The sequence below is a fragment of the Mus musculus genome, chromosome 16, assembly GCF_000001635.26.
Source record: "Mus musculus strain C57BL/6J chromosome 16, GRCm38.p6 C57BL/6J".
In the NCBI taxonomy this organism is placed as follows: Eukaryota; Metazoa; Chordata; class Mammalia; order Rodentia; family Muridae; genus Mus; species Mus musculus.
In genome coordinates this window covers 45,068,912-45,094,505 of record NC_000082.6, presented here as the reverse complement: position 1 = coordinate 45,094,505, position 25,594 = coordinate 45,068,912, and the positions used below count along the sequence as shown (strand labels likewise).

The window sequence follows — 25,594 nt, the reverse complement described above, 5'->3', positions numbered from 1 at the left end:
TGTGAATGTGCATTCACACTTCATGTCTTCAAACAAGCAACAAGGAAACAAACACCAGAGAGCAAGGTTGGCACACTTACACAGTGGTTCATGGAGATGCTTGCAGAGGCTTTCCAGAGAAACGTGAAGGTTGGTCCCCAGGACAGTTTCCTAGGTGAGATCGGTTCCTTCCTGCTCTCTGTCTCCTTGTCTGTCTGCAAAGCAGCCCCAGGGAGCCCAGCCTGGGCCGATTCCTTTTGCTGGCTGTGTCTTTTACCTTCTGGTCCAGTGGGAGGAGGTGAACGCTGCTGTCCTTGGGACCGTTTGTATCTCCATTTGTCTGCAGTTTCTCCTGGGTCTGTGTGTGCCGGTCCTTGGTTGCCACAGGGATCTTCCTGAAAGTGAAGTCCTAGTGATTTCTGAATCTCGCTCTTCCCTTCTGTGGAGTTTTCCCAGAACTTCTTATCACCCTTCCCCTCCTGCAGTCTGGCCGAGTCCCTTTGTTTCCGAGCGTAAAAAAAAAAAAAAAAAAAAAAAAAAAAAAAAAACACCAGGATTAATATGTTTTCCAGGCTGAGGGAAAACAGAGAAGCCTGAATGTGAAAAGGGACAATTTCCCCCTTCCCTTCCGTCTCTCCTCCCTTTATTTCCCCCCACCTTCTCTTCTCCCTTTTCTCCCCCTTCTCCTTCTATTTTTTCCTCATCTGGATTCCATCCCAGAAATGTCAGGGCTACTTCAGGTTTGCTCCAAACCAAACTCAAACAACAGCACTGGAAATCAAGAAAACTTCACTAAGAATTTAACAGATCAGCAAAACACGCCTCCTTCCCCTCTCAGTACATGGAGAGTCTGTGAACCTGGAGAGGAAGGAGAGGGCTGTGCTTGGGCTGGGAAAAGTTTTGAAACTCTACACATCATTGTAAATCACCTCAGAATAGGATGACTGAGGACTTAACCCCTTCCATACCGAGCCATGGGGCGGGACCTTCCCCCTCCTGTGGATTCTCACACTACAGTTTGAGAAGGGGAAAGTCCTCAGGTTGCTCCATCTGACTGGGTTCCCTAGAGACAGCTGCTCACTTGGGCCACAGATATTGGCATTGCATTTCGAGACAGTATGCATCTATTTATAGTTCCACGTGTATATTTTTATCTCTTTCTGCCTGCTTTATGCTTTGAGTTCTGGGTTGGAAAAGCCCATGGAAAACATGACTAAGTTGTTTTTATATTATGCTAATTGGGGCTCAAGTTACTGTGTTCTCGGTCCTTATTTCTCCTTGGGATGGGGGTGAAGCTGGTAAAAGGTTAGCAATGCAGGCAAAGGCTGCTGTCTCCTGAGACTGCAGTTGGACATTACATCAGGGAATGGGCATTCTGGCTCCCAGCTTCTCTAGAAATGGTGAGCTCTCTCTCTCTCTCTCTCTCTCTCTCTCTCTCTCTCTCTCTCTCTCTGTGTGTGTGTGTGTGTGTGTGTGTGTGTGTGTGTTACAATATTCAGCTCTCCAGATGCTTTAAGAACCTAAAATGCTTAGTCAGTCCCTAGAAGTAGATGTATGCTTGGCTGGGAAGGTGCCTCAGCTGGTAAAGTCTTTGCTTCTCGCAGTATGAGAGCCTGAATTCAGATCCCCAGCATTTACAGAAAAACTGGGTACTGAGGCTGTAACTCTGGCACTGAGGGAAAAGGAGCAGAGGCAGGTGGGTCACTGGAACTCACTCCTCAGCCTTTCTAGCTGATACAACCAGCTCTAGGCTCAATGGGAGCCCCTGTCTCAAAAAAGTAAGGTGGAGGCGCTAGTCGGACTCACTGGTTAAGAGCATCAGTTGCTCTTGAAGAAGACTTGGGTTTGATTTCCAGCACCACATGGTGGCTCACAATCATCTGCAGCTACAGTTCCAGGCAATATGGACCGTTCTGACTTCTGCAGTCACCAGACATTGCCTGTGTGTGTGTGTTCATGAGCACACACACACACACACACACACACACACACACACACACACACACACACAAAGGAAAGGCTTTCATACACATTAAATAAATAAGGTAGAGAGTGGCTGAGGAATATAACTGACATCAGCATCTTAACTCCACTCCCTGCAATGTGTGCACGCATATGAATGTGAACAGATGCACATAAGACACACAGCCACACAAACACACAAAGAAATAGTCATATAAGGCTCTACAGGAGAGACTATGGCAGCTTTCCCACTCACCTTCTGGGTCTGTCATGAGGACTCAGCGTTAGGGGAGAAGAGAAGACATCTCAGGTCCCGTGGGCATTTCTCCCAACCTCTCCAAATTTATATTAACTGTCGACAACAGTGGCAGCCCAGGCTCCACCAAAACCCGGTGAACTAAGCCATACAAACAGCTCCCCTGGATGGGTGAAAACCTCATCCCTAGTTGCATCCATCCCACAACCAGCTCCATCCCTCCCAGTTACAGGCGTCTTCCCTGCACATAAAGAAAACTCTGAGCACAGAGTTGAGGAAATTCCTGTAGGTGGTGTTGGATATAGCACTCTTATGTCATTGTTTAGAGTGCACAGGATGCCAAACAGGAATGATGCCCACCATGCTCCACTATGTTCATAGCAGCATTATTTATAATAGCCAGAAGCTGGAAAGAACCCAGATGCCCCTCAACAGAGGAATGGATACAGAAAATGTGGTACATCTACACAATGGAGTACTACTCAGCTATTAAAAAGAATGAATTTATGAAATTCCTAGCCAAATGGATGGACCTGGAGGGCATCATCCTGAGTGAGGTAACACATTCACAAAGGAACTCACACAATATGTACTCACTGATAAGTGGATATTAGCCCAAAACCTAGGATACCCAAGATATAAGATACAATTTCCTAAACACATGAAACTCAAGAAAAATGAAGACTGAAGTGTGGACACTATGCCCCTCCTTAGAAGTGGGAACAAAACACCCTTGGAAGGAGTTACAGAGACAAAGTTTGGAGCTGAGATTAAAGGGTGGACCATGTAGAGACTGCCTTATCCAGGGATCCACCCCATAATCAGCATCCAAACGCTGACACCATTGCATACACTAGCAAGATTTTATCGAAAGGACCCAGATGTAGCTGTCTCTTGTGAGACTATGCCGGGGCCTAGCAAACACAGAAGTGGATGCCCACAGTCAGCTAATGGATGGATCACAGGGCTCCCAATGGAGGAGCTAGAGAAAGTAGCCAAGGAGCTAAAGGGATCTGCAACCCTATAGGTGGATCAACATTATGAACTAACCAGTACCCCGGAGCTCTTGACTCTAACTGCATATGTATCAAAAGATGGCCTAGTCGGCCATCACTGGAAAGAGAGGCCCATTGGACACACAAACTTCATATGCCCCAGAACAGGGGAACGCCAGGGCCAAAAAGGGGGAGTGGGCGGGTAGGGGAGTGGGGGTGGGTGGGTATGGGGGACTTTTGGTATAGCATTGGAAATGTAAATGAGCTAAATACCTAATAAAAAATGGAAAGAAAAAAAACAAACAAAAAAAAAAAAACAAATCCCATTTCATCCAAACCGCAAAGCTCATTAGTTCCTCGTGCCTGGTAATAGAGTCTCTGTGTTATTTTCATTATTTCCCCATATGTTTCACACTACTCTTACTGAGCCTTCTCCTCTTATTTGTTGTTGCCATTTTCTTCTAGTTTTTCCCCTAATGACAACAGATATCAGTTTACTACGTATTTTCAAGGGCTTGGCACTTTAGTAGACTCTGTTATTTAACAGACCTGGGAGGTAATAGGATGAGTCCCCTCCTCAATTTATAGCTTGACAGAGGCCTGGAATGTTTCAATACATTTCTTGTTATCACACAAATAATTAAGTGGGGTGGCGCTGAAGTTCAGACGTGATATCCTGCAGTGAGGTTGCCTGCCTTCATTTTCCATTTTCTGCCCACACTGTTCCTTTTTTAAAATATGCTTTCAGTTTCTTTGTGTTTCCCGTTTTCATAAAGATTTCATAAAGGATCTCTCGTTGATTTGTTCAGCCAGAGCAAAGTTATCCTCTTGGAGCTCTGCTTTCTAAAACAATCGTGTAGCTTACCTTTCGCCTTTCTCGGTAGTTCCTTAAATATCTCATCCTATTTCCTGAATTCTCATGTATTTCATGAACCCTCCCAAACAATATGAACAGTACTGGACACCCGTGCTCCGTGAGGGAGTAGAGTTGAGAGCAGTTATAACAGCAAGCTGGCCGTGGGTGTCCAGAGGGGAAGCCACCGACCACAGACCACAACAACCCTGAGCTGCCTTTCTCTTCCTGGGATCTCAGGCTCACCTTCTAGTCTCCGACACCATGTCAGTAGGTGGCGCACTAAACACACGAGCAGGAGCAGACCTTTCAGGGTCTGCCCCAATCAGGGGCCAACTGGGATTTCTCCTGCTTGCTCAGTTTTCCATCTTGCTGTCTAAACCCTAACTGGGTCGTCAGAAAAGCTCTTCAGGGATGTCTGGGATGTGGGCGTTTACGAAGAGCAATTTATAGAACAAGTTCACATCTACCCCTTTATGGGGGGACCTAGAATGATTTGTGGCTTATGAGGATCTGAATTTCTAGTTTTGACAGTTTCTCATCTAGACCAGCCCATTTTCCTGCAACCCAAGAAAGACTTGTATAGGGGTGGGCAGATCCAGAGGAGATACTGAGGCTGGGTGATGTGTGTACTCAGCCAGAGGGAAAACTATACATGGATTAATTTAGAGGGGTTGTTTGATTTTGTGGTTGGTCTTTTGAGACAGGGTCTCCTTACATAGCCCTGGGTATCCTGGAACTCATACACAGACCAGACTGGCCTTGAACTCACAACGATTTGTCTGCCTCTGCCTCCCAAGTACTGGAATTAGATGTGCACCTTCCAGGCCTCAATCAAGAGTAAATGTTGTAAATGCTAGCTTGGAGATTTTGTGAAGGGAAACTCTCTGGTTTTGATTGCTTAGTAATTGAACAGGAGGGAAGGAAAGGTTTATGTGGATTGCTTAAGAAAAATGAGGGTAGGAGGTTGTAGTGGTTTGAGAGACTATGATCCCCATAAGCTCGTAGGGAGTGGCACTGTCAGGAGGTATAGCCATTTTGGAGTAGGTGTGGCATTGTTGGAGGAAGAGTCTCGGTATCTTACTGCTGCCTGCAGATCCAGATGTAGAACTCTCAGCTCCTTCTCCAGCACTATGTCTGCCTGCATACCCCCATGCTTCTTGCCATGACAATAATGGATTAAACCTCTGAAACTGTAAGCCAGCTCCAATTAAATGATTTTCTCTATAAGAGTTGCCACAGTCATGTCTCTTTCCAGCAACAAAACCCTCACTAAGACAGATATGGTTATCTAATGAAAGTAGAAGTGGATACAAAAAGAAAGGCCACTAGCTGGCTGGGCCAATATTCATAGAAATGTTCTGTTTCAGACATACCAGAGAACCCAGAATTTCTATCACCTGCAGAGAGCTCTCTTGCACAAAGTAATGTTCAGTAGATACCACTGAACTGAATTTGAAACACTCTTCTATCGCTTGGGAAGTCATTTGTTTAGAAGGAAACAAGAAACAAAGAGTGAAGAAAACAACCCAACTCAATGTTATGGGACAGGGAGCAAAGAGGAAAAAAATAACCTGGCATATCAATGTCATAGGACAGGAAAGCCACCTCCTCTGTTCCAGGATTCCTTTATCACCAGCAGGAAGGCTAGCAAAGTTATTTGATCATACCTTGAGGTACATACAGTATAGTCACACAGTAGACATGGCTGTGGTTTCTCTTTCCACTCTCAAACTTCGATCAGATGTTCTTAGGCCACAATTGTGTTCTTCAGCGTGCAAATGATCTCTCCTTTCTTGGTATTCACAGTATAGGAGGAGATAAAGGGGGAAATAAAAAGATATAAAGGTCAAGGGAAACCCCACCATGACCATTAACTCAGGATGCCGAGGAAGCCAAGAAAGGTTCTCAGAAAAGATAACCCCAAAGCAAATAAACACTTGAAATTGATCTCAAACTATCAACCAAAAGCTGCACACCTAAATTAAACTTCAAAACAGTGGGTGTGTTTTTTCAAAAAAGAAATGGCTGCCTAAAGAAGACCTGAAGAAGTACACTACCAATAGGCATGCTGATATAAAAGGGGAGAATATCAAGGCACACTACCCTTAGGCAACCAAGGGATGCTGAGATCAGTAGAGATGGTCTTCCCCAAGGATGAGACCCCTAATTGATTATCTAATACCAAGTGTTCAGCTCTGAGCACATAGAAGTACAATTAACACTAAGTGAATTGAGAAGGTTATATTTATATAGTTGTGTGTGTGTGTGTGTGTGTGTGAGAGAGAGAGAGAGAGAGAGAGAGAGAGGCTTCTGTATGTAATAACAATTAAAGAAAACATGGTCATGATTTTAAGACAAATCAAGGCAGCTACATGACAGGGATTAGAGGGAGAAAGGGGGATGGAGAAATGATGTCAATACATTTTATTTAAAAGTTTTTTTTAAATTGGGTATTTATTTCATTTACATTTCCAATGCTATCCCAAAAGTCCCCCACATGCTCCCCCACTCACCCATTCCCACTTCTTGGCCCGGTCGTTCCCCTGTACTGAGGCATATAAAGTTTGCATGACTAATGGGCCTCTCTTTCCACTCATGGCCGACTAGGCCATTTTCTGATTCATATGCAGCTAGAGACAAGAGCTCCAGGGGGTACTGGTTGGTTCATATTGTTGTTCCACCCATAGGATTGCAGATCCCTTTAGCTCCTTGGGTACTTTCTCTAGCTCCTCCATTGGGGGCCCTGTGATCCATCCAATAGCTGACTGTGAGCATCCACTTCTGTGTTTGCTAGGCCCCGGCATAGTCTCACAAGAGACAGCTATATCTGGGTCCTTTCAGCAAAATCTTGCTAGTGTATGCAATGGTGTCAGCGTTTGGAAGCTGATTATGGGATGGATCCCTGGATATGGCAGTCTCTAGATGGTCCATCCTTTCATCACAGCTCCAAACTTTGTCTCTGTAACTCCTTCCATAACTACTCAGCTATTAAAAAGAATGAATTTATGAAATTCCTAGGCAAATGGATGGACCCGGAGGGCATCATCCTGAGTGAGGTAACCCAATCACAAAGGAACTCACACAATATGTACTCACTGATAAGTGGATAGCCCAGAAACTTAGGATACCCAAGATATAAGATACAATTTGCAAAACACATGAAACTCAAGAAGAACGAAGACCAAAGTGTGGACACTTTGCCCCTTCTTAGAATTAAAAGTTTTAATTAATTATTTAATTTTTAAAAATATAATTTAAAATAAATTAAATAAAGGAAAATTAATTTTTTTTAAATGTTGCCTGAAAAACTAATGACTAAAACTCTCAAGAACAGTTCTGGTTTTCTTTTTTAAAAGTTGACCTAAGTACTTAAGAGTTTTTAAGGGGAAGTTTAAGGATACTTAAGAAATAGATTGATCTTACAACTAGGGAACACTGAAGGATTTTTACCCTAGCAGAAATTAGTGATTGGCTTCTTTTACTTCTTTCTTTCTTTCTTTCTTTCTTTCTTTCTTTCTTTCTTTCTTTCTTTCTTTCTTTCTTTCTTTCTTTCTTTCTTTCTTTCTTCCTTCCTTCCTTCCTTCCTTCCTTCCTTCCTTCCTTTCTTTCTTTCTTTCTTTCTTTCTTTCTTTCTTTCTTTCTTTCTTTCTTTCTTTCAGCTACTTATTTTTGCTTGAGTGTTTGTGTGTGTGTGTGTGTGTATATATATATATATATATATATATATATATATGTTGCAGTTACAGACAGTTGTGAGCTGAGGTGCCCTGGGGCTCTTGGAAACTGAAAGGTAGATCTTCAAGAGTAGCAAGTGCTCCTAAGCACTGAGCCATCTCTCCAGCCTGATGGCTCTTTTATTTTTTATTTTTATTAGATACTTTCTTTATTTACATTGCAAATGTTATCTTCTCTGAAAACCCCCTATCCCATCTCCCCTCCCCTTGCTCACCAACCAACTCACTCCCACTTCTCTGTCCTGGCATTCCCCTACACTGGGACATCGTGCCTTCACAGGATCAAGGGCTTCTTCTCCCATTGATGTCCGACATGGCCATCCTCTGCTACATATGTGGCTGGAGCCATGGGTCCCCCCATGTGTACTCTTTGGTTGGTGGTTTAGTCTCTGGGAGCTCTGGAGGTACTGGTTGGTTCATATTGTTGTTCCTCCTATGGGGCTGCACACACCTTCAGCTCCTTGGGTTCTTTCTCTAGCTCCTTCATTGGGGACCCTGTGTTCAGTCCAATGGTTGGCTGAGAGCATCCACCTCTGTATTTGTCAGGCTCCTGTCAGCTAGCACTTGTTGGTATTCACAATAGTGTCTGGGTTTGGTAACTGTATATGGGATGGATCCCAGGTGGGGCAGTCTCTGGACAGCCTTTCCTTCAATCTCTGCTCCATGATTTGTCTCTATATCTCCTCCCATGGGTATTTTCTTCCCCCTTCTAAGAAGGACTGGAGTATCCACACTTTGGTCTTCCTTCTTCTTGAGTTTCATGTAATCTGTGAATTGTATCTTGGGTATTCTGAGCTTCTGAATCTGGGCTAATATCCACTTATCAGTGAGTTCATACCATGTGTGTGCTTTTGTGATTGTGTTACCTCACTCAGGATGATAGTGGGGAAGAGCCTTGAGCACATGGGCACAGGGGAAAATTTCCTGAACAGAACACCAAAGCTTATGCTCTAAGATCAAGAATTGACAAATGGGACCTCATAAAATTGCAAAGCTTCTGTATGGCAAAGGACACTGTCAATAGGACAACATGGCAACCAACCGATGGCTCTTTTAAAAATCCCCATGGTCAGTGATCTAACCTTTAAATCTTTACTGCTCTGAGAGAGAAGAATGAACCTATCTGAATATGAATCTTCCGCTTGAAGGATCCATGTATGGATCAGGGAGATGTTGTTACAAAGCCTTTATTACCTTTAGCTAGTTAATGCATAGGAAAGATTTCTATCAATCACATTTGAAGGAGAACATTCTAGTTGTTTCTTTCTTTGTCCCCCTAGGTATAGCCAAAATTGAAAAGATCCAATTTCTTCTTCTTGTTTTTCTTTTTTTTCTCTTTTGCCTTTCTTGCATGTGGTTGCCCAGAGTGCAGATTTTGCACCAGGATTAGCAATCAAACAGATAGAATACTTTCTTAGACACTTACAGTCTGTCAGAGAAGATAGGAAAATACTATACTCTCCACAGCTCTACTACCAACTTTCTTTTCATGTAAATCTCAGCACCAATGGTGGCTATGAACAATGACAGGGTTCACTCCTATGACCGGCACTGCTCCTTTGTTTCCTGGAACAAGCTTTCCACAGAGAACTAGGGGATCATCATATAGCACCTGGTCCATCTTGCTTGGAATGTTCTATTAGCCTTAGAACGCATGAGTCTTCAGACATTCTTGTAGGCTGTATCAGACGGCCTACTTATCCTTCCGTCCTCACTCCTAGTCTGGGCTCCGCCTCCTGTGCCTGCTTTTCTAGGTAGAACGAACCCCACTGTTCTCTGGTCACTTCACCGCAGTGATCACACCCTCTGCATTCTGATCAAAAGGCCTCAGACTGTCATCTCCTCACCAAGTGGAAACCAACAAAACTACAGTTCATTGCTTTTTCATGTATCTTCTCGGTGCTAGGCATTGTTGTGGAATACAACAATGTGGAATAAGCTTACATGTTGGCGGAGACAAACAGCTCATAAGAATGAAAGTGACATAATGAGAGTAAAAAAGTAAGAAGTAAAAAAAAAATAAATAAAAGTAAGTATAAGTGTAGTAGTAGTCTTTCCTTACAAGAGCTTTTGCTTTCTAAAATCTCAGTGAGCTGTGGGAAAGCAAAGTTTGAAAATAAAGCTCTATGAAAGGTTTACATTCTGTGCTAGTCTGAGTAATAGGCTTAAGTCTTATGCCCTCTTGTTCTTTTCTTCCTGAGGATAAATCACTTCCTTATCTAGTATATCTCTAAGCCACACACTAGCCTTTTTAGGGCCATGGTGGTAATGTTCTTGGTCCCAGAGTGCTTGCATTAAATTAATACATTACTGAATGCACTTAGAGTGCATGGATAGTGATACCAGCTATTGAGATATGGCAAAGAGGCATCACAAAATCCTTCCGTTGGTAGAAAGATGAATCTTCCCTACTCAATAAACAAGCTGGTTAGTTTTTATCGACTTGACTGAATGTCCAGTCATCTGGGAATAGGAACCTTCAACTGAGAAAATGCTTATATCAGATTGCCTTGTAGGCAAATATTAATCAAGATACGCAAGGGACTAAACCACCAACCAAGGAGTGTACAGGGAGGGATCTATGGCTCCAGATACATATGTAGCAGAAGATGGCCTTGTCTGACATCAATGGAAGGGTAGGTCCTTGGTCCTGTGGAGGTTTGATGCCCCAGGATAGAGTGATGAGAAGGGAGTGAGTGAGTGAGTGGAGGAGCAAAGGGTAGGGGAAGAGAGGGCAGATGTGGGATAGGGGGTAACCAGGAAGTGGGATATCATTTAAGATGTAAATGAATGGAATGATTAATAATGAAAAACAATATGTTCATGTGAAGTGAAAACTTAAGGGTTCTTTGGAAAGTCAGTTGTGTTGGATGGTGTTTTGCTGAGGCAAACATGAAGGAGCGTTTTCCTGAAGTAGACACAAGTGAAAGGATATTTTGCTAAAGCAAGCAAATGAAAAGACACATGATGAAGGATTCTTCCCTACTGACACACATGTATTGTTCCAAGTTACAAGTGTTGAGCTCCATTTGTTGGGTCTCCATAGAGAGAACTGCACAAAAAACAAACAAACAAACAAACAAATAAACAAAAAACATTATGGTGCTAGGCTGCAGCTTCTTGCCACTTCTGCAGACTTGGCCGATTGGCAATCTGATGTCACCTGATACAGACTCACAAGGAGTTTTGCTAAGTCAGACTCATGTGCTGAGGAAGAACACATGGTGAGGCAAGACCTGTGAAGGAAAGTGATATGTGGAGGGAGTATAAGAAGGACTCAATGGATTGTAAGAAGGGTTTGCTTGTAGAGCTAGCTGTGCAACATTTCTCGGTCTTGCATCTTCGCTGATCTTTGCTTGCTGAGAGAGGCACAACCAAGAACTTCTCCTGGGGTCCCTGTTGGTCCTGGTCCCTCCTGCTGACTCCTGCCAATTCAACTGAGGCCTGGCTGCCTCTGCTAGGCCATGCCACAGCTGACAAATTCATGTTTGCTATCCCAACTCTACTGAACTGGACTGCTGGTGTGTCTGTGAAGTGTTTGCAAGTGGATCGAGCTGGTGCTGCTGACCTGTGAACTGAACTGCTGATTTCCTGATAATGCAGATGGAATTTGCTCCAAAGAACCATTTCTAAACAAGTTCACTTTCCTGTATCCTTTCTTTGCCATTACCTCTGATAAGTGGGGAGCTAGAAGAGAGGTTAAAACATTTAAGAACCATCATTAAAAGTAGGGTTTGAAAAAAAATTAAACTACATGCTTGAGTAATGATTGATGTGAGAAAGGCCCATCCCACTATGGGGAGCACCCTTCTCCACCCCCAGGCAGATAGACTAGGGTTACATAAAAAGCAAGCCCAGCTCAATGACTTCTGCTTTTAGGTTCCTACCATGGCTTCCCAAATGATAGACACTAATTTTTAAGCCAAATAATCCCTTCCCTCCCCAGGTTGCTTTTGATCGCTGTGTCATCACAGCAGTGAAGAAACTAGGACCATAAAGATTAAAAGAAATGTGTATGAGATGGACAAGACCATGGTAAGAACAATTCCTCTTGAAAGTATGAGGAAAAGGGTTCTTTCTGGTATTGTTGTCTTATCTCACACTACAGAAGGTCTGGCCATTGTACACAAATGTTCCATTGATCTCGAAAAGGCAGTAAACCTGTGTATGTATATGAAAACATTTTCAGGGTCCAATACTACTTTGGCTAAGGCATCCACTGAGTGTATCAAACCTGGATTGAGAGATGGCTGCTGTATACCTATAGATGTGCTTGAAAGAGAGACTTTGAAAAGGGAAGGGTTAAAAGGTGGTAAAGAGAAGGAGGACATTTTAGTTGAGGACAGGAATAATGCACCTAGAGACAGTAGGAACAAGTCATTCATGTGGTGGGAAGGAAAAGAATGTTCTAGGTGGAACAAGTAGAATTGCACAGATACTAAAACAGAGGGTGTGCCACAAGAGTGTCCTAGAAGAATGGTAAAGAAGGCTTTTCATTAATGCAAGTTTTAGGAATGCTTATGGGTGCTTGTTATCAATGAGGATGAGGGCCAAAAATGACATCTGGGAGACCTTTAGGAGGGTGCTGTACCAGTATAAGGAAAAAACAAGGTAGTTTAAGTGAGGATGTTTACAGCAGGTTGGTACAGAAAATCATCTTACTGTGGCATGTGTTTTGAAGACAGGGCTGACAAGAGCACTTCAGGGCATAGAGAAAAACAAATATTATATTTGAATTTCTAGTCAGAAGCTTGGTACATATTAAGTCAACTGAAGGAGGCAGGAGGCAGGGGTCTGTACTTCAAGGAGGACTGGGGCTGTTATTACAAATCTAGAGGGCCGTTTCAATCACATCGCTAGAAAGTCATTATTTGAGAAATAAGTATGGGTAGTGATGAAGACAGGCCTGTATCTTGCACAGTTAGATGATGAGGAGAAGCATAGAGCAACAAATGAAGCAGGAGAAGGGGAAGAGCATGTGATGCTCTAAGAGGCCCATAGTTTGGACAACACAGCCTCTTGAACTCTTTCTCTTGGGTTTCTATGACACATGTCTATCTTCAGCTGAATCTGTATGTCTAGGACCTGGATCGGCTTCTTAGAAGCTCCTCCCTGGGCTCTTCCTTCTCAGAGAAGGGCTTAAGGATGCACACTCACATGGTTCTTTCTCCCCCTCCCCCTGTCCCCTCTTCTCTTCACCTCTCTTCTTCCCCTCTCCCCTCCCCCTCCCTCTCTCCTCTCCCTCTTCCCCTCTCCCCCTCCCTCTCCTTCTCCCCTCCCCCTATCCCCTCCCTCTCCCCTCTCCCTCTTCCCCTCACCCCCCCTCTCCCTCTCCTCTCTCCCTCTCCCCTCCCCCCTCTCCCCTGCCCTTCTCCTGTCCACCTCCCCCTCTCCCTCCTCCCTATAGTTCCTGCATTGCTCTGCCCTTCCAAAGCAGACACTGAACTTCTGAAATACCTTTCCATTCTTAATCATTCTGACATAGAGCTCTGGTACTAAGATTGTAAGTCTATGGCCACCAATTACAGTTGGCAAAACATGTCAAACCCTAGAAGACAAGCTAACTATGAATGGTTACTTTAAGGAAAAACTGAAGAGAAGAAAAAGTCTGTACTGCTAATGAAATGAAGGGTCTCTTTATCTTCATGTATATTAAACAACAGTAACAAAAATAGAAGGTGCAGCACGGCCAATCAACCAAATTAAAGTGAACGTCTTCTTTTCCCTTCCTTCCTCCCTCCCTTCCTTCCTTCCTTCCTTCCTTCCTTCCTTCCTTCCTTCCTTCCTTCCTTCCTTCTTTCCTCTCTTCCCTTCCTCCCTTCCTGTTTTTTTTGGATGGGGTTTCTCTGTGTAGCCCTGGCTGTCTTGGAACTCACTCTGTAGACTACAGTGACTTCAAACTCAGAGGTGCATCTGCATCTGCCTCTGCCTTCTGAGTGCTGGGATTAAAGGCACATGCCACCACCACTCTGCATGAAAATTTTCTTTTAAAGAAATCTTTCTTTATTTTTATGTTAAGTGTGTGTGTGTATTATGTGTATCATGTTCATGTCTGTTGTCTACAGAGGCCAGAAGAGGATGTTAGACCGTGTGGACTTTCATATAGTTGTGAGCAACTATGATGGGTACTGGTGATGGAAGCCTGGTTCTCTGAATGACTAGGCACTACTCTTAACCACTGTACAAACTGTCCAGTCTCCAAAATGAATATTTTCATCAAATGCTAGAATTATGAAACTGAGGCAAATCACTCCAAGAAAATACTGTAAGTTTTGATTTTGCCCATGCATGCATTATATATTCAAAGACTAGCGACATATGGACCTTATTCTAGTGTTATAAATAAAGAAACAGACAAGTGGATGGAGGCTGTGCCCTGGGGTAAGTACATTTCTTAATGGGGGAGCTTGGTCTGTGACAGGTACTGATAAGTACTCTGAAGAAAAGCAAGTACAATTCAAGGAAATGTGAAAGAAGAAAGAGGCAGGATTAGATACTGTCAAGGGCTATCCCTGTCAACACACATATATCATGTTGTGGCTCAGATCTCTAATGTTTCCTAAAATCCAGCCCCACCTCCCCATCCCAGTGGACATTACTATTTGGAAGTGGTAGAAGCTTTAGACTGTGGGGCCTAGTTAGAGGAGGTAGGCCAATGGAGGTGTGCCTTGAAGAATATACTGAGACCTCTGATCTTTGTTCTGTCTCTTTGCTTGCAGGCTGTGATGAAGTAAACAGGTTTTTCTCTACCACACTCCCTGCCATGATGTTCTGCAGGCCACAGACCCAAAGCAATGGAGCCAAATAGCCAGAAGTTGAAACATTTAAGACTGAACCAACTAAACTTTAACTTTTTTATAGGTTAGTCATTGTAAGTAGTTCCCCATTGATGCAAAGCTGACTGCTGTCTAATTTGCATGGAAATCTTTGGGTCCAGCTTCGATTAGGTTAGTTGTGCAGTCTTTAAATTTTGAGTCATTGTCTGAAACCTCTGCAAGCCAAATTTTATGAATTTGGTCACAAATTCATATATTTATAAATTCATAAATGGTCAAATTGTTTAGCTCTGCTTGGGGTCAACATATGATGGCATAATAATAAGTTTCCTGCATAGTTCATTAACTAGCATAGGAGAGAATGTTTAGAAGGAATTTCAAGTATGCTTTGGATTCCTGCCACAGGGTAAGTGTTCCAGTAAGCGGATACTTTGAACATCACTATCTCCAGGCTCTTTAGATGGCTGCTTTGAAGTCAGGCTTTGCTATTTTCTTAAGGTCACACAGGCTAATAATCACATCGAATAGAGTTCTGCTGGAAATCCTCATTATATTTTAACTTGAAATTCTTTTAACAAAGAGTCTCTTTCAAAGATGTCAGAGTAAAGGGCAAGTACAATATAACCATCAGAATGTATGAACTATCAGAAAAATTCAGAGTTGGAGCCAATAAACATTAAGCACATAACTACCAAAGACCAAGAGAAATAAACTGTACCAAAAAACACAAGTCCTACTGTACGGCACAAGGAAACAACATGGTAATTTAAATGAGGGCGTTCACAGCGGGTACGTACAGAAAATCAGCTTACTATGTATGGCATGTATTTTGAAGATAGGGCTGAGAGAGCCCCTGGCCCATATTTGAAGATCCTTTCCCTATTTGGAGAATCCATTCATGTACTGGCTGGGATTTGTTTTGTCTATGGGAAAGCAGCATATGGTTTGTCAACATCCCTGACTCTCAGTTTATTCATCCCCCAAAATATAATGTTTTCACGAGGTACACATTTGTAAACCCAGCACTTGGAAAGCCAGGTAGCAACACCATCATGGGTTTGAAGCCAGCCAGGGTTACATAGTAAGTCTCAGTCTCAAAGAAAGGAGAAAGAAACAAAATTGTAGAGTCATTTCCTCTACTAAAGATGTTTTGTTGGAGTGCCACATGGTTTGAACGACCAGAAAAAAAAACACAACTAACTGGAGTAAGCAATTGGGAATCTTTCAGTTCACCGAACTCAGCATTTCACTCTTGGGTAGGTTTCTTTGTAATTTCCCATAGAAGTCCAATTATGTTTTGTTCTTTTTTTAAAAAAATATTTATTTATTTTATGTATGTGAGTACACTGTTGCTGTCTTCAGACACACCAGAAAAGGGCATCAGATCCCATTACAGATGGTTATGAGCCATCATGTGGTTGCTGGGAATTGAACTCAGGACCTCTGGAAGAGCAGTCAATGCTCTTAACCACTAAGCCATCTCTCCAGCCCCTGTTTTGTTCTTGATATGGTAAAATAAAGATGTTGTAAATTCTGCCTTTTGGTCACCACACATAAAGTTCAGTGTCATGCTGTGCACTGGTGTTGCTGTGCAGCCATCATGGCTGTTCATCCCTAGAGATTTCATTTTCACAGACTGAAAGTCTGTGCTCACTGAACACTACCTTTCTGCCTCTCCTACTCTCTCAGTGCCTGATAAGAACTATGCTGCTTTCTATATCTTTGCATTTGACCAGGACTGGTTATATTTATTGTATCAAATATAGGCCTACAACCAGGCTAAAAACTCAGCCCCTTGGAAAATTGCTATATAAGACTTCACTCACTAGCAGCCTAAGGCAAAAGACCAGTGAGACAGAGTAGTAAGGAGACAGACAGAGGCATTAAGTACCAAACACAAGGATAAATAGTTAGGAAACAATAAATGCTCCTATAAAATACTGCAATGCCTGTTTGTTGAATAACTTGAAGGCAGAGCCGATCTCACACTGTCTGTGTTAGCTCTCGGCTCCATGACTTTAACTGCCTATGGTTGTTCTCTGGGTTACCAGACCCATCCTTTCTAGTCACTCCTCCAAATGGTCAGTACCATACCTTTCTTGCAATGTCAGTAATGCATTCGTGCCATAAATTCCTTAGCACTTTCCTCACCACCCACAAGTTAAATTTCAGCCTGTAAATGAAGCTCGCCTTCCATGATCTACACCCACGGTATTGGCTTCCTCAGCCTTTGCAGGCCAACCCTGATGACTAGTGCCCTCACCATTTGCAGCACAGAGCATCCTCCTCTCTCGTGTCTTGGAATCTGTGGTTGCTCAATTCCTTCCTCTGGAAAGGCCCACTCCCTTCTCCCTGCACCTGCCTGTGTATTATAACTCACTCTAGACTGCTCAAATATAATAGCATAATGTTTGAAAGAATTGTTTGATCCATCACCGATGGAAGTTGAACACTTTTTTTTTTTTTTAACCTGCTTAAAAACACACAGGGCCCACTTTTTGGTACATGCCACTTTCAGTCTGTCCTCTTTCCATAAAAACTAAGCACTTGCACAAAGCAAAGACTATGTCCTCAGGAACTAGGTCAGCAAAGTATCAATTAAAACCCACTGAATGAATGAATGATATAACAGAAAGAAAAAATCCATAAGCTTCTCATTCAAAACAATATTTCAAAATGAACAAAGACTTGTTTTCTACTTTAATCTGAAAATGAAACCAGTGGTTAAACAATCATCGATAACCATCCAATATATGTGTAAGAATCTCTGGTTATACCTATTTGTATTTGATAACCTTCAAAAGCTAGTCTCATTTAAATAAGTTTATGTCTATGTAACTCACATTTTAAATGCATATATACTCCAATATACTTATATGTATACTTGTTTGTACATATATATATATATCCCTGTGTGCATATACACATAGTGATACTTGAATGGTTTTCTCAAACTTTCAGGAAATACTTTTCCTCCTCAATGTATACCTACAACAAAAATAGTTTTTACTCTGTGTCCATTTGCCCAGGCCTTTCAAAGATCAATCATGTAACTAAGTAGATGTAAAATGGAGTGGTATGATTACCTGACTGGAACAAGGTGATATAAGACCTCGCAGCATCTGGTTTTCCTTCTCTTAAATAATTTGCTCCCAAAGAAGCCAACTGCCCACCATTCCGGGAAAGCAGACAGCCCCAGGGGGAGCTCCCTGAGCCAGAGGAATGAGGCTCCCCTTCAATGTCCAGCAGTAGCCCATCTTCCATTGTAAATCTACAGGTAGATTTTATTATGCGTGCATCACATATTTTGTAAAGGATTTAGAAAATGAATATGCCCAAGGTAACTTGTCAAAAAATGTAAAGTGAGATTCAGAATCGGAGGTCCACTATGTGTTTTTAAAATGTTGTTTTTTACTGTCTTTTCCTGGGTTTTGCATAACTTCTTTTTATGTATATGAATACCATGTGTATACCTGGTGCCCTCAGAGACCAGAGGAGAGTGTGAATCTCTTGGAACTGTAGCTCCAGATGTTGTGGCAGAATAGTTGCTGAGAACCAAACACAAGTCCTCTGGAAAGCCAGTCGGTTCTCTTAACCTCTGATCCACCTCTCCTTCTATCTTGCTGATTGTCTATAGGGAACTCTCGTATAATATTTTAAAACCTATAAAGTACAATTATAGGCTGTATCAGAATATAAATGCATATTAAATATAAAATTGTAAATGCATTTTCTATATGAAATATAGAATAGTCACTACCCCCACATAAGAAGAGAAAACAGACTACAAAGCTAAGTAGGATGATTTGACAACTGAGTAGCAGAGATCCCATTGATAAAGAATTTTGAACAAGATTGTAAAAGCCTTTACCTGACCTAAACTTGCAATAAAGTTGAACAGAAGGCTTTGTTATTGCCATGTTGGTCCTAAGATAACCTGCCATACTTGAAGCTTGTGTGTCACTGCTAGTTTGTTGGAGGCAGGAAGAAGATCCTGTTTTTTTGTTGTCGTTTTTGTTTTTGTTTTTTAATTTGTATTCGTTATCTTCCCCACCCTTGGTCTGCCCTCCGGACAGTTCCTCTCATCCATGCCTCCTCCCCCATCTCCAAGAGGATGTACCCACCCACCCCCACCTCTACCCCCACCCCTGCCAGGCCTTCTCAATCCCTGGGGATTCCACTCTCTTGAGGGTTAGGTGGATCTTCTGTCACTGAGGCCAGACCAGGCAGTCGTCTGTTTGGTATGAAGGTCTTGGTTCAGCTAGTGTATGCTGCCTGGTTGGTGGCTCACTGTCTGTCTGAGAGATCTCAGGGATCCAGGTTGGTTGAGACTGCAGGTTTTCCTATGGGGTCGCCTTCCTCCACAACTTCTTCCAGCCTTTTCCTAATTCAACCACAGGGGTTCCTGGCTTCTGTCCATTGGTTGGGTGTAAGTGTCTGCATCTGACTCTTTCAGCTGCTTGTTGGGCCTCTCAGAGGGCAGCCCTGCTAGGCTTCTGGCTATAAGCACACCATAGCATCTGTAATAGTGACAGGCCTTGGAGCTTCCTCTTGAGATGGGTCCCACTTTGGCCCTGTCACTGGATCTCCCTTCCCTCAGGCTCTTCTCCAGTTTTGTCCCTGCAGTTCTTTTAGGCAGAAACAATTCTGGGTCAGAGTTTTTGACTGTGGGATGGCAAACCTAACCCTCCACTTGATGTCCTGTCTTTCTACTGGAGGTGGACTCTACAAGTTCCCTCTCCCCACTGTAGGGCATTTCATCTAAGGTCCCTCCCTTTGAGTCCTGAAAGTCTCTCACCTCCCAGGTCTCTGGTATACTCTAGAGGGTCCCCCAACCTCTTACCTCCAGAGGTTGCTTATTTCTGTTCATTCTGCTGGCCCGCACGGCTTCACTTGTTTTCCTCCACCCTAACACCTGATCATGTTCCTCCTTTCCCTTCTGGTTCCTCTCCCACCCAGGGCCCTTCTTCCCTCTGACCCCCACTCCATGATTGCTTTCTTCTACCTCCCAAGTGGGATTGATGCATATTTTTAAGAATGAATATTTTATTTTTTCCTCAGTCAGGAAGAAGACTGTGTTTTTAATTTCTATTTTTAAAAATCAAAATAATTTATTTATTTAGAAAAAAACTGTGGCTTCAATTTTATTTTTAATTTGTTGGTTTCTCAAAACAGATGGCTCTTCGAGGCGTGATGTATGAGCAACTATTCATGGTGATCTGGCGTAGCACTATTATTTTTGTGAAAATACCTTTTACATTCTAAGAGGCTGGAACTTTCATTGGCCCTCACAGATAAGTTGCTAATACCCGTGGAGGTCATTTATAACTATATAATCAACCAGATATGCTGCTATATGCTCAGATTATTTGTTGAACCTTCCCTTAGTACAGTGATTTCCAACCTTCCTAATGCTGTAACCCTTCAGTACAATTCCTCGTGTTGTGGCGATCCCTACTACAAAATCACTTTCGTTGCTACCTCATAACTGTAATTTTGCTACTGTTATGAGTCATAATATAAATGTCTGTGTTTTCTGATAGTCTTGGGAGACCCCTGTGAAAGGGTGACAGGAACCCCCCACCCCCCCATGGGGTAGGGACCCACATGTTGAGAACTGCTGTTTTAGGAGAACAGTGTCACAACCAACATTACTTGCCTTGGATTTCTACATAATTAACTTTTACATCCTAAATTAGTGCATACCTTTAATTTTAAATTGTGTATTTTCCTATGTGCTTGGTCTGGAGAGCAATGCATTTGTGTCTGTGGGTTATTGTCATCATTTCTTAAGAAACAGCAAACTAGTCAAGGGTGACCTTATACAACAGATATTTACCATAAATGTTGGAAGCAGAGTACAGATATTGCCTGATAAAGGTATATTTGCAGTACTGAATGTGTTAATGTGTTGGGGGTTCATTGGGGTAATTTTATTTTCAAGATAGGGTTTCTCTGTAGCCCTGGCTGTCCTGGAACTCACTTTGTAGACCAGGCTGGCCTTGAACTCAGAAATTCTTCTGCCTCTGCCTCCCAAGTGCTGGGATTAAAGGCGTTCACCACCACTGCCTGGATGGGGTAAATAATTTAATCCCTTGTAAAATTCTGTTAAAAATTTCTGTAAGGAATCCCTCATTTCTTCCCCATGCTGCGCTTTCTGTTCTGTTCAATGAATACAGAGCAAAACCTCTTGTGAGGGACAGTCAGTCAGATTCGCAGTCAGACATCGGGTAGGTATAAATAGATACACAATGGACAGACTACAGACAAGCCAGAAACCATAAACTCCAGAAAAAGGAAGATCCAGGGTATGGTACTTTGAGTAAGAATGCTCCTCCTCCCATAGGCTCATATGTTTGGAAACTTAGTCATCAGTGTACGGACCCAAGACCACTGGCCACCAGGTTCCCCCAGCATCCTTCAATCCCTACTCTCTAGGCTGGACTACCCTGCCCTCTATTCTAAACTTCTCCATCTCAGGGGCTGGGCTGCCCTTCCTCTGGCCACCCTTCCCTATATAATCCAGCTACTTTGTTTACCTGGCATCTCTTCTGGTCTTTACTTTCCTGGCTTCTTGGTCTGGCTCTTCCTGCTTCCTCTCCTCTATACTCACATGACATCTCAGTCTACTCAAACGCACTCTGAACCCTCCCAGATGTCTCTGCCTCTGGCTTTGGTCTCTCTCATATCTACAATAAACTTTCTCCTTCACCATACCTAGAAACAGTCATGTCCTTTCCTTTCTTATTTCTCTCTTATCCAATTATAATAATAATTTTAAAGAAGTTATTTAAATTATCAATATAATCCCATAGTAGACAAAAAAGTAAGTATATACCAACTGAAGAGAGAAAGGTTATGGTTTTTATATCTTATAGATCTAAGATAATTTGATTGTTTGAATAAACAAAAAACAACACATGCAGATTTGTAAGCATTCATTGGAAGCTGGTCCTTGGCTGTCAGTTTTGGATGAATATGGGTTAGAGTTTTAGGAGATTAGATGTACCCGAGCTCCTGAGCTATACCTGTTCCATCTTTGACATTGAACTTTGTTCTGTGAATTCTCATCCTGGCCTCTTTACCTACTCCCAGGTTTTTTGAGTCTAGCACTTCAGCCTGAGGGCTTATGAGAGTCCAAGTCCACCTTTGAAATCCTCAGAGTCTTCACCTTGGTTTGTCTTAAAATAAATCTCACCCAGCCATCTTAACAGTGGATTTCCAGGAAAAGCTGCCCGGGACTCCCTCAACCGCCATACACTCTAAACATAGAGTGCTATCCCAGAAAAGAACCAGGGGATTGAGAAATCTTGGACTGAATGGGGAAGGGCTATAGTCATTCATAATAGAGTTGAGGACTTTGGATGCAGTTCAGGTAAGACAGAGCCAAGGTACAGGTCCTAAAGGCAGTCCCTAGAAACCAAGAAGTGACCCTGTGTCACACTACCTCCAGTAAGGATCTGTGTGACAAGTTCCACAGGCTGAGGCATTTGACCTCAAAAGAGGGAGGCCTCCTGGAGTGGGTTGTGGAACTCTTCACTGGGAAAAAAAAAAAACCTATTGAGCTGTAGTTCTCTTGGCTACTTATCTGTTTTATGTTTTCTATTCCTTTTCCTATATACAAGATGTTCCTGATAGCCTAGGCTAAGATCTTAAGTGAGTATCGTGGCTACAAAACCATCCCTTGAAATGGAGTCACGAAACATGACCCCATCTCTGGGAAAACAATATAAATCATGTATCAGATAGTATTGATAAAAACTTTCCCAACAATAATATTTTATATGGCTGCACGTGTGTCATCGGAAGTAGGTTTTGGTATATTGTTTAAGAAAACCTTAAATAAAAAGAATTAAAACAGTATAAGTTTATGTTTTGAAGATTTACAGAGAAACAGGAGCTGATGTCAAACAGTAACTGATCACACACATTCATTAGCTTGTTCTTGGGAATTTGCCACTAGCCTTAGATAATTTTTGTATTTTGATGTACCAAATGATCATAACAATATTCATTCTACCTAGATGTTTTACTGAAAACACCTTTTTTTTGAAGTTGTAAGACTTGGATGATTTTGTATTTTGATGTACCAAATGATTATTGTTATTTCTGTTCTATTTCGCTGCTTCACTGAACACAGCTCTTCAGAGCTGTAGCACCTGTTTCTCTTATGTATAAAACCCTTGCTTGAGAGCTGCAAAACACACTCAGGTTCCTTTGCCTTGGGAAGAGGCAGGTTGTTCCTATGTTTGCTCCTGACTCTAAACAGATGAAACACAAGCTAATTGCTGCCCTCTGGGCATACCAAGACAGTGTCTCATAATCCCTGGAATGTAGCACGAAGTCTAAAGGAGATGAGAAATATGCAGCCTTTTCTCTATATTTGTACCCCAGACACTCTGTGAAGGCTAGTATGGGGTGTGGTATGCATTCGTGGTATGTATTCTGCCTCTGTGTTTGTTTCTGTTTGTCACCACCCAATCCTTACCCACCTGACCTCAAGAACCCACATCCCAGGAACCCCCATACCTGGCTGGGGTGGTCCGTTGCACCCCTGGACCTTTCTAGCATCTTCTTTATCATTTATAGAATTCATGAACTCAGATCTTGGCCTGGAGGTACATGCTCCTTAGTCACTTATTCATCATTGGGAGAGAGGGCTTAGCCTCTGGCAGCCTCCATTATAACATTCATACCTGAAAGGGAGCCCCAAAAGCCAGCTGCTTACTTTAATGGAAACAATTTTAAACCCCATGCTTGGTATGTTTCTAAAGCTTATGTATCTGATTGGTTTCCTGGTGCTTTTCTCTATGTTGGCAAATTCGTGCCAGATGAGTTTTTCATTTGGTTTTGGTTTTGATTTTTTTGATGGGATAACCTTTCTTTGAGGTCATAGGGCGAAGTCCTTAACTACCTATCTTGCTCTTGTTTAACCAGTATCCTTTGCCTTGGGAATAGGCAGGTTGTTCCTATGTTTGCTCCCAACTCTAAATAGATGAAACACAAGCTAATTGCTGCCCTGTGGGCATACCGAGACAGTGTCTCATACTCCCTGGAGTGTAGCACGAAGTCTAAAGGAGATGAGAAATATGCAGTCCTTTCTCTATATTTGTCCCCTAGACACCCCGTGAAGGCTAGCAAAAGTCTGTTCTGATTCTGCAAGTACTCTGTGGTATGCATTTGGGTAGTAAAATTACATTTTGCATTTGTAGTCGGTATTTCATTTTTGAAAAAAGTGAACATCTGGTTTTCCTCTATTTAGTTTTGAAGCTCTAGAACAGCTGGGCAGGGCAACTTGGCCTTGTTCTGCATCTCCGTGAGTCATAGCTGAAGCTTCCACTCCATCAGCTACTCGCCCATTGGCTCACCAGCTGCCACTCATCTCCCCACAGCTTTTCTGGTTCTGGATGAGGACAGGGTCTGGATCAGCTTTTTCAGTCCAGCCCTTGGGAGTTTCGAGAGTGCCAATATTACATGAAGATGCTCTGGTCAGCTGTTACCAAATGTGAAAGGCCCAGCCCTGAGTGGGTGGAAAGTAGAGTCTGGCTTGCACTCATTGGGGTTTTGAGTCATAGCAGATTAGTGTTTAGACAAACTGTTTTTTCTCTCTTCTCTATTTTTCTGATCTGAAACTACAGATAAAGCAAACTGTGCTGAGGCTGTGAAGACTCACTGATTTTCACCAAGGAATTGAGTTATTTGCGTCCATCTTATGAGTTCCGTAGTATTTGGAAGAGGGAGTTTGTTTGTTCCATGCCTCAGTGCTCTTGAATTCAAAAGTTCTCCATGTTTCCTAGACCACTGCAACGGTGGGAGGTTCTGACCCTGGCTCACAGGAGGACCAAGGTACAGCCCTGTCTGAAAACTCTTCATCAGGGTTACCATGGGAGCCATAGCAGCCCCTCCAGCACCCAGGTGTAGGGTTCTCTTCCTAACCCACCATGTCAGTTGGGCTATTGTGCTCAGTCTCCATTATAGCTCTCAGCTACTGGAAACAGCTCACACTCTGTAACCCAGCACTCAAGCTCCTCTGGAGTTTGTCCCTAAACTTTGAGAGCCAGCTGCTGCTATCAGAGCCTCGTGCAGCATAGCCTAGGTACACTACCTGCCATTGCTGTTTGTCCTCTGATATCCGTGGTTTCACTCTATGCATGCCAGAGTGCTGTGAGGTGGACAATGGCTCCGTGTGCTCCTTTAATGTTCCCATCACCTTTTCTCTTTGCAGATTTCAATTCCACTGGGGCCCTGATTATCCAGACCCAGGTCAAAGGTGTCTGCTGCTTTAGAGTCTCCCTTGAGCACACTTTGAACTGAGCCACTCTTGACCTCTTCCAAATTTCCAATCCCTTTCCCAGCCTTCCCTCAAGGCTCGTGCTGGTATCTTCACCTGGAAGAAGAGGTTACAGTGCCTCTTTTTCCTGTCTCCCACCTTCATGGGCAGCCATGGCTCGGCTAGTTGTCTAGGTCACCTTTCTGCTTTCCTGAGACCCTCCTAAGGAGTATGCACTTGGTAAGCCCTTTCATAAACACAGTAATAAATACTGGTAGAGAACCGTAGATTTATAGAGTGGGTCTATGGTCATTACTTAATTCCCATAAAAGGTATTCTTTTTACAACAAATAAGAAGAAAAGGAAAAATAGTTTCTCTTTAAACAATCATTTGCCTCGTTGTTACTGCATACCTTGTCTGTTGTCCTGATAAAGTCTATGGGAGAAGGAGCAATGTTCATTACTTACTGTTATATTTCTGGTAAATAACTTCCATATATTTCCAGTAATATATATGCACATACACACATATACAGATACACACACACATACATAGGTATACACACACACACACACACACACACATACATGAGTGAGTGCTATGAAGCATACGGTGGCTCAGTGAACTAGTTTAATTTTACTACAGGCATTTTTACTTCACACCTAAAAAAGATGTTCCCATGACACGTAGGTCTGTGTTTTGGGATGGAATGGAAACCCATTCTCATATAAGCCCAGAAATCTAAATGTTTGGAGCTAAGCTCTA

The 25,594-nt window shown here is 42.7% G+C and overlaps 1 protein-coding gene across 5 annotated transcripts in view; it reads right to left on the bottom strand.

The window, feature by feature from the left end:
- The window catches only part of Ccdc80 (coiled-coil domain containing 80), a 34,518-nt gene extending 33,419 nt beyond the window's left edge, over positions 1–1,099 (bottom strand). Inside the window, exons 1-2 of one of the 5 annotated variants that reach the window (XM_006522500.2) lie at positions 909–1,099; positions 81–477 (exon numbers count right to left, since the gene is read on the bottom strand). The gene's annotated coding sequence lies outside the window, so the exon portion shown is untranslated. The other 4 variants (XM_006522501.2, XM_006522498.2, XM_006522499.2 and 1 more) reach the window with 4 other exon arrangements.
- Between the last annotated feature and the right edge of the window lie 24,495 nt (positions 1,100–25,594).